This window comes from Chlorocebus sabaeus, chromosome X (assembly GCF_047675955.1).
Source record: "Chlorocebus sabaeus isolate Y175 chromosome X, mChlSab1.0.hap1, whole genome shotgun sequence".
Classification (NCBI taxonomy): domain Eukaryota; kingdom Metazoa; phylum Chordata; class Mammalia; order Primates; family Cercopithecidae; genus Chlorocebus; species Chlorocebus sabaeus.
In genome coordinates this window covers 115,810,707-115,825,642 of record NC_132933.1, presented here as the reverse complement: position 1 = coordinate 115,825,642, position 14,936 = coordinate 115,810,707, and the positions used below count along the sequence as shown (strand labels likewise).

The window sequence follows — 14,936 nt, the reverse complement described above, 5'->3', positions numbered from 1 at the left end:
CTATCTGCCAGTGGGGGCGCCGTCCAAACTCATGGCAAATAAACGGAGTCAGGTGCTCACCATCCACAACAGGAGGGCGTTTTATTTTCATGCATGTGGATGAAATACAATTTCTCCAGCAAACTCAGCAAAAACTCTTCAGGGACAAAACTGAACTCTGCACTTAAAGAAAAAATAGAAAATGAAAACACAAAATACTAAAAAGTAAATAAACACTCTGCGTCATCACACTGGTATCAAAACACATCCACAGCACGTCCTAAACCTACGGGAAACAATCCTTGCTTATCAAAGGTGCATATCTAAATTCAATAGCTTACCAATGTCTTCTTGGGAGTAGGACAAAAGGGAACAGAAAACCCACATTTAAAAAAAAAAAAAAAAAAAAGTTTCTTTTCCCTAAATGTTTTCCTGAAGCGGCATTTGAAGTGGGGAGGATGTCAGTCGTCCTTGTCATTCTCGTCGAAGTCATCATCCTCCTCCTCGTCCTCCCCGACATAGGACACTGGGGTCTCCGCCCTGGAGCCGCTGTACTGAGACACGTTGGAGCTTGTGGCCAGCACCCCATCTGCACCGTTGGTCAGGTCACCGGCAGAGAACCTTGTGCCTTTAGACGTGGAACCTGCCGCTGTGATGAACACGCCTCTAACAGTTCCCTGAGCCATTTCTGTCACATACGGCTCCAGTGCCTTTGGGACCAGACTTCGGGCCATTTTAAGGTCTTCAGCAGAGCAGCTCCCGGACTCCAGCCAGCAAGCCATGCCCATCCGCTTCAGCACTTCTATGTCACCGTGGATTTCAAACGTGTTGTCAAAATTAAATAGATACTCGAGTTTGTCGTTGGAGATGCTGCAGTCGATGACAGTCTTCTTGCTGGTGTTGACGATGATGAAGGGCAGGTGGATGACCGAGTTGGGTGGTGGCGGCCGGCTGGCCTGCTGCTCCGTGTGCCGATTTCTCTGCACCAGGTTCTTGAAGGCAATTTGCTGTAGAATAAGTTCTTGAAGTTGAGACTGTTTCTGTTTTATTCTTTCAAGTCTCCTCTGTCTTTCTACCTCTAAGTTCTGACATTCCTGAGCCGAGTTGGTGGGCAGGCCAATCCACTTAATCTCCTTCTTCTCCTTGGAGATGATGTTCATGGCCATCAGCACGTTTAAGGCATCATAGACGCGCCGTCTTATATTCTTCTGGTCATAAGCTGACTCGTTTGGCAAGATGTGGTTGTCGGCAGCACTGAACTCTGCGACCAGCTCGTCCGCCACTTCGTTGTAGGAAGTGGTCCCTTTCCTCTGCACCTTCTCGCAGACCTTCATGGAGAAATGCCGCAGGCCCTTGCAATTCTCTCCCTTCCTGATGCGCTTCCCTGCAGACCGAGGTGAGGAGTCAGAAGGCTGGTTCTGAGAGGCAAAGTGAGTGCTGGGGGGGTGTGGGCTTCCTACCACCAGGCTGTTTGACGCTGCAGGTCTCTGAGGCATACCAATCACCACTTGCTGGGCAATGCTGACATTGGACTGTCCAAAGGCTTTTGGCAAAAGCTGCTTCCCGAGCGGGTTGACTGTGGAGGGGTGAACGGCCACGAGGGACACCACGCCTTTCCCGGGACTAAGGTTCTGATCTATGAAGACCTTGAGTTCTCCGTTGGCTTCAATTAGACCGGCATCTTTTGCCATGTTACCAGATCCGGGAAATCAATGCTACAAATGTTCACCTTCCCAGAGAAGAAAAATGATTTTTCTGGGCGCAGTCCCGGGGTCCCGGCGCAACGTGCAGGCTCGCGGCGTCCACCCCGGACACTGGCGGCGCCCGCCCGGCAGACCGGTAACTCTGACAGGTGGGCTTCCGGGGTCCTCGCCACGCGCCTGTCACTAGGCCTCCGGCCGCCTCCGCACTAGGCGCCTCCCGCGCGCGCCGGAACCGGGTCCCCGCGGGCCGCCGTGGGGCGGCCTCCCTTCCCCCGCCCTGCGCGCCTCCGACCGACCCTGGCCCCGGCCCCACCTCCGGCGCGGGGCGCGGGCGCGGTGGCGGGCGCTGCTGTCTGCCGGGAGGGCCGGGCCCGGGACCCCCGCACCACGATTACCTGGGGAGCCCCCACCAGCGCCGAGTGCGCAGGGTCCCCGAGGCACAGGGGCGCGCGGGGCGCGGGAAGGCGCGGGTCGGGGCCGCGCGGCGCCTACACGTGGCCAGGGCACGGGATGGGGTGGCCAGGGGTCCAGCCCGCGCCCCTGGCCCTCGCCTGTGGCTCCCACAGCATCCCCTGCCCGTCCGCACCTGGTTGCCCGATCCGGCCGCGCGGGAGGGGGCGCGGTGCCGGCGCACAGAGGCGCGGGCGGGGGCCCGGCCGGGCGGTCCGGGTCCTGGCGGGGTCCCTGCCCTGGGCCGAGTGGCGCCGAGACCACAGGGTAATTTTTAATTACTAGCAGTGTACGTAATTCAGGGATGCAGATTTCAAATATACACCAAAAAGATAGGCAAATCTGTGCGAATTTTTCTTTTAATTCCCAATGTACTTACTTTTTTTTTTATTATTTTCAAAAGCTTGTCTTGCTGCTTTGAATGTGCAGACTTCTGTGTACTCGCCCTCAATCTTGGCTAGCATTTTAATACTGAATTGGCTTTTTTCCTGTGAAGAAAACTAAAAAGATATATAATTATAAGCAAAAGAAATATTTTTTTATTGAGACAGTATCTCACTTAGTCACTCAGGCTGGAGTGCAGTGGTGATTATGTCTCACTGCAACCTTGACCTCCCAGGTTCAGGTAAGCCTCCCATCTCAGCCTCCCGAGTAGCTGGGACCACAGTTGTGCACTACCACCATACCTGGCTAATTTTTATATTTTTTGTAGAGACTGAGTTTTGCCATGTTGCTCAGGATGATTTTGAACTCCTAGGCTCAAGCGATCTGCCCACCTCAGCCTCCCAAAGTGCTGAGATTACAGGCGTGAGCCACTGCACCTGGCCAACAAAGAGTAATTTTATTTTATTTTTTTTGAGATGGAGTCTCACTCTGTCACCCAGGTTGGAGTGCAGTGGCGTGATCTCGGCTCACTGAAACCTCTGCTCCCTGGGTTCACGCGATTCTCCTGCCTTGGCCTCCCGAGCAGCTGGAATTACAGGTGTGTGCCACCACGCCCAGCTAATTTTTTGTATTTTTAGTAGAGAGGGGGTTTCACCATGTTGGCCAGGCTGGTCTCGAACTCCCGACCTCAAGTGATCCATCCGCCTTGGCCTCCCAAAGTGCTGGTATTACAAGCGTGAGCCACCACGCCTGGCCGAGAGTAATTTTTTTTTTAAAAGCCCACATGGAAAGTTAATATACCAGATGAAAACTGCTAGGTGCTCTCTAGAAAACAGCCAACATCCTAAACCTCTTTCTTGGAGTCAGCAATGGAGTAACACTTAATTCCAAACTAGTGTATCTGCTATCTTCCTCATCATGTGAGTACCTCCTTTCAGTAGCAGTTGCCCCGGGCAGGGACAGTGACATAATTAACTGTGTTATATTCAGACATTAGCACATTCCTGCAAACCAAGGGTGTTTATGATAGCACTATTTATACTCATTAGTATAAGTAGATACCCCAAGGCATTCTGCTGTTGGACAGAAGCAACCAAATCAAAACCCAGCCTCTAGACAATGTCTTTGTCCTGCTTCCTGAAAATAAATAAAACTTCAATTGACCCATGTAATACAAACCCAGAGAACCACCACTTGTATGAAAAGACAGGTGACAAAACAACAATGAGGAGTTAAGATACATTTGGCCAAACCCATTCCAAAAAAGAAATAATAGTTTTAAATAAAATTTAATTATCTATAGTGTGACATTTTAACACATACAACCCTATTCCACTGCCCCTCAGAAAAAGAAAATTCTTCTCTGTGATGTATGGAGATATTGCCACATAGATAACCAAAATTTATACCCATGATACCCTGTGCAGTAAATAAGGCAATGGCTATATATGCACTCATGGAGAATTATTTTTACTTTTCTATACAAGTAAATATAAAATGTACTTCAATTACATATTTCTAAAAAGAAATCTTCCTTGTTTGTATACATAAATAAAATGCCACTGGAATTCAATCCCTGTTAATATAAAAGGCTTACAACATTTCTTAATCTTATAAATTTCTAACATATGAAAAGTCACATTAGTGCAAGATTTTTTTAAAATTTGTATTTTCCAAAGGACTTTTTAAAGTATTCATTTTCCAGAGAACATTTTGAAATAAATGAAAAACAGAAGTGCCTTTTTAAGAATAAATGTCCAATCAATGAATTTAAACTTTACTTAATTATGTGTATTTCATATAATACAAAACAGATTTTTAACCTAGTATTTTTTTAAGTATCCAAATTAAATCAGCTAGATGACACACAATAACAATGACAGTAGGCCCACAATGAATGTTTCCATCCTTCTACACTTCATAAGCATAGCCATCTAAAAACAGACTTCAAGCATGGCTGAGTGAAGAGGTCAGTGAAGTATCTTTGCAAAAAGCAATGATAAACTGGATAAAATTGCCAAAAAAATTCAGTACTCTTGAAAATGACAAAAGGCATACAACAAATTGAAGGTATTGACTCAAGAAATACAGTGAATTTGTGGCATTATTAGCCTGAGCTCCTGCCATCCTGCCTGTCTACCCCTAGCTCTGTGGTGTAGCACTTCTACTGTGGTGTAGCAGCAGGCTATGAGACCAGATGATGGAGAGGGCTGATTTTAAAGTGCAGAAAAATCTATGCTGAGGGGTGTTGTTGAAAACAATAATGATTTTAGTGGCAAACAACTGAGGAAGATCAACATCACAGCTAAATCGGGGTTGCAATATGAGTTGGGGTGAGCTACAGATAAGAAAGTCGGCTGTAAATTTAACAGAGAGATCCAGCAATAAGACAGCCATAGTGAACCTTAAGAAGCTCCCATGTATCCCAACTGTTATGAAAGGCTATATTCACTCAGGAAAGTCCAGAGATTGCCCTAGCTAGCAACTTGTCCCTGGCTACATGTGAAGCCTTACGTGCCCAGAAAGTAAAAGCCAAGGCAGATTTGTAAACTTCCTGAACTTCGAATGTGACTATATTTGGAGATAGGGCCTTTATGGCGGTAATGAAGGTTAGATGTAGTCATAAGGGTGGGATACTGTACTGACAGAAGGGAAACCTCTAGGTATCCAGGTTTAAAAATAAAAAAAATAAGACTTTAAAAAAATGAGTAGAAACATTAGTAGCTACACACTACAAGAGAGACAGACCCTATAGAATGAATCTGGGCAGAATCTGTAGCTGCTACAATACAGTACCAAAAATGTCCACTTCTAAAATCAATTATAAGACATGCAAAAAAGCAAGAAACTGACTTGTACACAGGAAATAAAGCATCAAATGAAAACTATCCCTGAAGGAGCTGAGATATTAGACTTAGAAGACAAAAATGTCAAACCAACTTTTATAAATATATTCAAAACTAAGGAAACATATTTAAAGATTAAATGAAAAGTACTAAGACAATGAGTTGTCAAATAGAGAATAAAGATACAGAAAATGCAAAAATTCTGGAGTACAAAAGTACAATAACTGAGATGGAAAAATTTCACTAGAGAGGCTGAAAAGCAGATTTGAACTAGCAAAGAAAGAATCCATGAAGTTGAAAGTAAATCACTAGAGAAAACTGAATGGAGACTCACAGACCAGTGGAATACATCAAGCACACCAATCAATATATGAATAATTGGAGTCCTAGAATGAGAGGAGCGAGAAAGAAGGGAAGAAAAGGTTTTTGAAGAAATAATGTGAGAAAATCTCCCAAATTTAATGAAAATCAGTCTCACCTAACCTGATCAACCAAATCCCATTTTCAAAAACACAGAGATATGGCTGGGCATGGTGGCTCATGCCTGTAATCCCAGCACTTTGGGAGACCAAGGCAGGCAGATCACCTGAGGTCAGGAGTTTGATACCAGCCTGACCAATATGGCGAAACCGCGTCTCCACTAAAAATACAAAAATTAGCCAGGCGTGGAGGCGGGCACCTATAATCCCAGCTATTCGGGAGGCTAAGGCACGAGAATCGCTTAAACCCGGGAGGCAGAGATTGCAGTGAGCCGAGATCATGCCACTGCACTCCAGTCTAGGCAACATAGCGAGACTCTGTCTCAAAAATAAAAATTAAAAAAACACATACACACACAGATCTATCCCAAGACATGCCATAGTTAAATTTTTGAAAAAGACAGAAATGATTCAACACATAGAAGGGAACCACATTAAGAACATAAACCAACTGCTCATCTGAAACAAAGGAGGCCAGAAAGCAGTTGGGATATTCAAAGTGCTGAAAAGGGAGAAAAGTTTATCAACCAAGAATATTGTATAAGCAAAACTATCATTGAAAAGTGAAGACGAAATAATGACATTCCCCAATAAATGAAGGCTGTTAGAAATCATTGCTAACAATCTTGCCTTGTAAAAAAATCTAAGGGTTCTTCTATCTGAAAGAAAATAATAGCACACAGTAACTAGAATACACAAAGAGCTAAAGACCACAGGGAAATATAAAATGCTGTATAAATACTTTCTTCTGCTTTCATAACTGTCACAAGCTATGCATACTTCCCATTTTATAATGTACAAGTGGTAGAATTTTACCATCTTTTGGCTGTTAAAAGGCAGATTGTGAGTGAAAATAGGAAAATATTAATGACCAACCAAGTATCTTGTCCATCAAATACTTAATCCTAAGTGGCTCTGCTGTCAGATCCATAAAAGTGAAAACACATTTAAGCAGGAGCATGTAAAGAGCTAGTTTTAAATTATAGGTTGTCCTTTCTTGAGATTTTTATACTTGAGCCTCAAAGGGAGTTATTTGGTTTCATAAAATTAAAAACATGTCATCTGTATTCCTTCCTTCCTTCTGCAAACATGTATTGAGCATATTCTGTTTGCCAGGAAGGTGACTGTCATTCCGCTCTGTAGTAGTAAAAAGGCACTGGCAATTGGAGTTGCCTCATTTAAAGGCTCCCTAGGAAACATGTAAGATGAAAACAAAAGTGATACTGTACGTGCAGTGAGCAATACACCCAAAAGGGAAGCCAGAAATGCCAGAGAAAGGAAACAAGAAAATTATAAAAACGGCTTGTGAGAAAAATAGCAGAAGAAACTCAGGGAATAAATTTGTTAGAAACTTTTTGCTTCGTGGTTTATTTCACAACTTGCCATCTAATTTCACTCCACATACTTAACCATCCATGCTTGTCTCCAGCATCGCACTACCAGTCCTTTCAATATGTTCTATTCAGGACTTCTTACCTGTATCTGAATGCCTCCCAGACACCTCTTTACAAGTTTTCAAGCTACTTTGGTGAGTCCAGGGTGAGAGTAAGCAACTAATTCAGTCCTGAATCCTTATGACTGGTTTAGAAGCTCTGCCCACTCCCGTGAAAGTTCTCTCAACAAACAAAAACAATTGCCATTCAGTCAACACTTATTGGTATAATTAGGTAATGGGGAATTTTGTTTAACACTATTAGTACCACCATCCCAAGACAGCAGAAAGTTCACAACTTTGGAGAAGAACTTGAGTTCTGGATGAGGCTCCATCTCTTATCAATTGGGGGCCATAAGTCCCATAGGTAAATCTTGGGTTGTATCTGTTGTTAGACTCCCCACTGGCTGGTGCCTGTCAAAAGTATCCTGCTTGGGCAACAAATGTTATCATTATTCTACTTCTCAACTATATAACCTTTGGAAAGCTACTTAACCTCTCTGCAATGTTTTCTATTTTCTATTCTGAAAATGAATGTGGTAATAATATCCAACTTGAAGAGATACTGCAAGAATTAAATAGGACAGCTTATGTAAAATGCACTTAGCAACTTAATGGTCTATATAATTACTAGTTTCTCTTGGTTGCAATGACTTGGAAGCATTTTAGGATCTCGGAGCATCTTAGAGCCACTGCTGTGAAAAACTGTTATTCTTGCTCTGCTTTAGATAAATGGTTCAACCAGTCTTTATTGTGTTCTAATCATCTATCTTTTCACTTTCAATTATTTTAACTGAGCCCTATTCCCATACTCCTTTTCCCTGGGTAAAAGCTTAATATAGGTCCAGTCCTCATTTTTAACTCAATACTTTACTAGGGAAGGCACAACTGTGTAAATAAAACCACATGAAGATTTGAATCAACACAGAGGTATTCAACGCTTCATTCTACTAATAAAACATCATCATTAAATCTTAATTTAGTATGGCTTATAAGGATATCAGGGATATATCAAGCTATATTTTTGATGAGGAAATGTTTGTTGACAAAATTGATCTATAAATGACCACATCATTTCTGTTATTAGATGGCATTCATAAATGTTCTCTAAGAACACTGTTTAATCATTGGGCAGGAAGAGGGTAAATGTGAATAACAAAACAGAGTGTGTATAAATAATGGCCCAAAAGCACAGGTAAAGTCAGTTAAGGAGTCCTCATTTATTTTCTTGACGTTTATATCTCAAAGAAATACATGTTTATTGTTTTAAAAGTCAAGAGTTCTTCAAAATAGCAGGCTCCTGCCCCCACCTATTTCCACCCATATATCAACTCCTTTGAGGCCAAAAATTAAAACACTTTTATCTGTATATTTTTCTAGCAACTTACCTCCATAGTTTAAAAATGGCATCCTTATACAACTATTTCTTTATGTGTTCATTTAGGCATTCTATATTAATCTGCTAACATGAAAGATGAGAAACTTTAGCTTTTTTGGCCGAGCGCGGTGGCTCAAGCCTGTAATCCCAGCACTTTGGGAGGCTGAGTCGGGCGGATCACGAGGTCAGGAGATCGAGACCATCCTGGCTAACCCGGTGAAACCCCGTCTCTACTGAAAAATACAAAAAACTAGCCGGGTGAGGTGGCGGGCGCCTGTAGTCCCAGCTACTCGGGAGGCTGAGGCAGGAGAATGGCGTAAACCCGGGAGGCGGAGCTTGCAGTGAGCTGAGATCCGGCCACTGCACTCCAGCCTGGGTGACAGAGCAAGACTCCGTCTCAAAAAAAAAAAAAAAAAAAAACTTTAGCTTTTTTATAATGTCCCCATACATACATCTCCTTTCTTACCTACCCAAAATAATAGTATCACATTATTTGACTAAATCAATATTCATTGAGCAATATCATGTGCAATTAGGACTACTTTTGTCTCTTTTTTCTCCCCTTGGTATTACTACCTAGCCGTGATCCTGGACTGTCCTTTTACTACTACCCTGGAAGTTCCCTGTGACCCCACTGGTATTGGGGCCTCAGGTTTCGTGATCCCGGATTTTCCAATGTTTTGGTTCATTCCCTCTTTATGACAAACTACAAAAAGGGTATCTTTTTGGAGACCTTGCATAGCTAAAGATATGTTTTCTACTTTCACATTTGATTGATAATTTTGGCTGCTATAGAATTCTAGTTGACAAAGAATTTTCTCTACGAATTTTGGAGACCTTGCTTCATTGTCTTTTCAATTTCTAAGTTGCTATGAAAAGTCCAGTGCTAATCCTTGTATGGAACCAGGTTTTTTCTTTTCTTTTTGGAAGTTTTTAGAGTCTCTTCTTTATTGTTTTTCCACTGAATATGCTGGTGGGTCTCTTAAATCTGGCAACTCATATATTTCACTTATAAAAAATATTCTTGCTTTTTTTCATAATTTTCCTCTTTCCCTTTGTTCTCTTTTAATTGGGACTGACTATTAGACAGAGGTTGGACTACTCTAATCTTTTCTCTTATTATCAATCTCATTGTCTTTTGGTTGAACTTTCAGAGACATTCATTCAACTTACTATTCTCATTTTTGCATTTAATTATTTTTATTTCTGCTATCATATTTTTTAATTTCTAAGAGTTCTTTTCTGTTCTCTCAATATTCCTTTCAACAATATCCTGCTTTCATTTCAGACATGTGATTACTTTCCTCTCTGACAATATTAATTATAGGTTTGGGCATTTGGAAATTTTCTTATGCAGTATCATCTGTTTCCTCCAAGATTGGCTTTCCTATTTGTATATTTTGTTACCATCGCTGCCTTTTAAATCAGACACGTTCCTCAAATGTCTTTTGAATGACAGTCCCTATTTAACAGTTTCACCCTAAAAAGCTCCCTGGCAATTCTGGGTATGGGAAAGGGCTAGCTAGTTGATGGGCTTTAGCATAGTGCGATGAGACAGTGTACCTGCATTCACACTGGGATGGAGTGCTCCTCCAAATGTCTGTATCTGTGGTTCTTTTTCTTGAATGTATCTGACAACCGTATATCCTCCTTCAGCCAACTGCTTGTTGGAAGCAGTGGCTGCCAATGTTCTGAATGTGGATTTGAGGAAGAGGTTAATTAAATGTGTGTGCGGGAGGGAGGCGCCCACAATTCAACATGTAAACTTTCATGTCATTCTGCCTTCAGTGAAGTACCACATCTCTGCCCTTGACTGTGCCTTGGGCCTCAAAGCTGAGTTTCTCTAATTCAGTCTGTCAAAAAAGTGAATCTCAAGGCTTCTACTAAGGTGTGGAGGGCCCAGGTGGAGGAACTGCAGGTTTCCCTACCAAACTTTCTCACATACTTCTTTATCAGTTCTTTGAAGCCATCCCCCTATGTCCATATACTTTGCTTCTAACAATTCTCACCTGCAGGCTTCTTCAGAGCCCTACTTTTGGGCTACAAGGGCAACTTCAGCAGCATGCCAAGAGAGTGGGTAGTACCCGAAAATTTACGTACCCCCCACCACCAGCTGGAGCTCATTACTGGTACAAGAGTGTACCTCCAGTCTAGAGTGTAATATACACTCCAGAGCTTCCCTACAAGATGAGACAGAGACTGGAATTTAGCCTAAGATCACACTCTTGCTTCATTTCCTTCCATTCACTGCTTCCTACTTTCCCCATTCTCATACTGCTTTCTCCTTGGAACACTTCCTTAATAAACAATTCCATATGAATCCACATCTCAGGGTCAACTTTGGGAAACCTGGCCTAAGACCATCATCTGGTTGCTCAGATTTGGGAAAGTATCTGGGAGTCTAACCACTGTTTATCAAACTTGCAACTAATTCTGTTTTCATACCTGACCCACACTCCCACTACCACCAGAGATGCCTGGAACCTGCAATTCCTGAACCTTTCTACTGTTCAGGAGGCTGAGACTTCCAGGCTTCTGGAATTTTGTGGAAAATGTAGAGCACCTTCCTGTATTGTCATTTTAAATAGAAACTTTAGAAACATTTTGCATTTGATAGAGTTGAGTTCAGGCTATTCTTCCAAACGTCTTGGGGTAAGATTATTAAAGCACAAGATTCTCTTAGAAGTGTGTGCTTTAGAAAAAAAAAAAACATGTGGACAGTTTACCTGACTTAAATCTATAGAAATTAAGAAGTTATATAGTCAGACAAACATGGGTTCTACTACTTTACTAGTTGTGTGATATTAGGCAAGTTACTAAGCTTCTCGAAGTCACAATTTTCTCACCTGTAAAATGAATATGCTTATCATAGTGCCTGTCACATAGTAAGTCTTATCCTTTGATTTATTTTCTGGTGGTGATAAGTTTATGGTACTGCTGCCATATGCCCTCACCTAGTTCCCACATTTCAGAGATGTTTGGCCAAGGTTAAGGGTATAGTCTAAGAAATTCATTCTCAAAATGTTTTCCCCAGACCAGCAGCAGCTGCAGCATCACTGGGAACTTGTTAAAAGTGAAAATTCTCCCTGTAGTGCCAGCTACTTGGGAGACTGAGGCAGGAGAATGGCGTAAACCCGGGAGGCGGAGCTTGCAGTGAGCTGAGATCTGGCCACTGCACTCCAGCCTGGGCAACAGAGCGAGACTCCATCTCAAAAAAAAGTGAAAATTCTCAGGTCCATCTCCAGAAACTTGGGGAGTGGAGCCCAGCCATGTGTGTTTTAACAAGCCCTCGAGGGATTCTAACGCATTGCAGGTTAAGAGACCCTTGTGTCAGAAAATAATAATAATAATAACAGACCCACACGGAGATTAAAGCCAAGACTTAGAACCCCAGTTGGTGTGGTATCAAAGATCATAAGCAGAGCTAATCAATATACATGACACCCCCACCCCTGATTAGGGATAGGGGAAAGTCATAAATATAGCTTTATTATTAAAGTAGCATAGTTGTTAATATCAAGAGCATTATGTGATAAATGAATATAAATAGGAGCTAGGAATGAAAGAGTGAAGTGCAGATTTAAGTTTGTAAAACTGACAGTGAGTCTATGCCACGTAGCTTTCAAATACTAATAGAGAAGGGCATTAATGCAAGAAAAAAATACTTTCTGAGCCCAGAAACTGAAGAAACACTTGAAAGAATCCTTCATTGTATTAACCCTTTTCTGAAATAAGCTAATAAATGTACACGACCTGGAACATTTGCCGAGGAAAACTTATTTGAGGTTGTCACTTTGACAGTGTCACTACTATTGAAATTCCTCTGAAATTCTGAATTAGTGCTATGGAAGCAAATTGTCTCCAGAAACAAAGAAGAGAACTTAAGAGCAAAAAATAGCTCATTGAATCCACCACTCAGAATAGGGGGTTGGAGTGGGGAACAGTAAGAAGCAAATATTCCAACGTCATCTGCATAGCAATTTACAGTATCTTCAAGCCAATCAGGTGATTTACTCCAAGGAGCACATATCAGAGAGACAGGAAAGCCAATTCTTATAATACTGCAAAGATCCTACAGTTTTTAAAAGAGAAAAGAGCCCCTTCCCTGGAGGAAGTGCAGAGTAATTCACACAAGTCCTTGTTTAGGGGTGATGCCCACCCACTCAATTTCCTTTGACATATAATCTGCCTGAGCAGCTCAGCTTAATCTCCTGCATGGCAGAGCAGAGGGCTTCCCCCCAGCCCTTTATGACCTCTGTGTGAAAATCTCAAAGCTTTGCTGTTGCCATCCGGGTCACAGCAGCTCTGAATGCCACCACAGGGAATATTAGACAGACTGGCTCAACATCCAAAAGAATACGTATGCTATTTAGTCAATGTAGAGTGCTTTAGCACCCTATGCTAAAGCCCAACAATACTCAGAATCAACATCCAGAACACTGGCAGCCACTGTCTTCACCAATCAGTAGGTTGAAGGAGGGTTTATGGTTATCAGACAGATCCAAGAAAAAAGAATCACAGATACTGACATTTGGAGGAGTACTCCATCCCAGTGTAAATGCAGTTACACTGTCTCATCACCCTATGCTGAAGCCCATCAATACTCAAAATCATGGCTGACATAGGGAATTCTTAGTCTATGCCTGGGAGCATCCTCTGGCAAGCACATTACCACACATTCTCAGTGGCCCGTCATAGCACACCTATGAGGTAGGTGCTGCTTGAATTGCATTTTGTTGGTGAAGAAATTAAGCCTCAGAGATGCTAAGTAACTTGCTTAAAGTCAACCAAATATTGCAGTGGAGTCCAACAATCGCAAGGCTACCTGAGTCTGAAAAGACTGTTCTTAACCATCATGCTTTATTATCTTCATTGAGAGTCCAGCCTATTTCAACAATTGCAATTTGTAATAAATGTGCAATTCTCTTTGCTTCACAAGAAAAAAAAAAAACACATTTTAAAAAGCAAGATTATGTTAATGATACATGCATGAGGACAATACGTCCTTTCTGGTTGGACACTGGATCTCTTCGGCTTTGGATAGCTGTAAAGTCTGTTAGAAATGTGTCTCCTTCCTAAACTCATTGTGTAAGCAGAGATTCAGCTGGTCCCGACAGTGCTTGCTTTGAGATTGGTGATGCTTTTGTTGCCATAGACACCAGATTTCAACACACCACTGAGCACAAGGAATCCATTCCACGCAAAGTAATGGGGCCAGCAGATGGGCACAGGAACAGCTAATAGCACATAATGCCATGACCAATATTTGTTTTGCCACCTCTCATTTAGATGTTTTTACCAACGAAGTCTGTAAGACTTTGTCTCTCATCTGAAAAACAGCTTCTTTATCACCCAGATAGCCATACTCACACATGAACGGGCCAAAGTTGTTCATTTCTCTGGTTTGCTGAATGGTTAAGGCTATTCAGAAAGGAAAATCTGATCTTACACAAAACACTCCTTCATTCAGCTTGCAGAAAGAAAGATCAAATACTTCTTGAAAATTCAGTTTGTTCAAATGGCTAGCGCCCCAAGAATAATGGGCCTGTTATCTTGGCAGGTTTCCCTAGTAACTAAAACCATAAAGAAAATAGGAAGAGTTTAGTGATGTGTGCATATATGTGTATCTTATATACCCATGCATATATATATCTGTGTGCATGTGTGTGTATAATGAGATCAACTTGTTTTTTTATGAGACAAACCAAACAATCAAGACATTGTATTTGACTGGTGGTCAGAGATGAACCTGTAAGTTGAATCATGAAGAGAAAGACTTGGACATATCATGAACTGTTGGACCAGTTTACCAAGAGACCATCACCATGTGGGGAAACTACAGGACCGCCCTGTCACTTGGAGGAAATCCATTGTATTTTGTGTTGCAGCCAATCACACGACAAACATCATTTACTAAATTAACCAGCAAAAGTGTAATTAGAGAAGTTAGTAAGAAATTAATATAATCTGTCATTTTCACATTCAAAGGCCAATACATTCAATAAAATTCCATTAAAACAATCTCCTTATAGAGCACTGGGAGTTTAGTTATTGGCAAAATAAATAATTAAGTTCATTTAAAAGAATTTTTACGGTGTTTAGTTTTTCATTTACTCTAACAAAAATCATGAACTATGTTCTCTTTAAATATAATACAAATAAGTTTGGGTTTTAGTGGAATGTATATTAACCGATGAAAGATATAAATAAAGTGTATCTAAAGCTTTTTGGATTGAGTAGGTCTGTTAAATCATTGTGATTAGAAAATCAAAAAGAAAATATCTG

General features: G+C 41.7%; 1 pseudogene; it reads right to left on the bottom strand.

The window, feature by feature from the left end:
- Positions 1 to 73: 73 nt before the first annotated feature.
- LOC103231791 (transcription factor Dp-1 pseudogene) lies at positions 74 to 1,762 on the bottom strand (annotated as a pseudogene).
- Between the last annotated feature and the right edge of the window lie 13,174 nt (positions 1,763 to 14,936).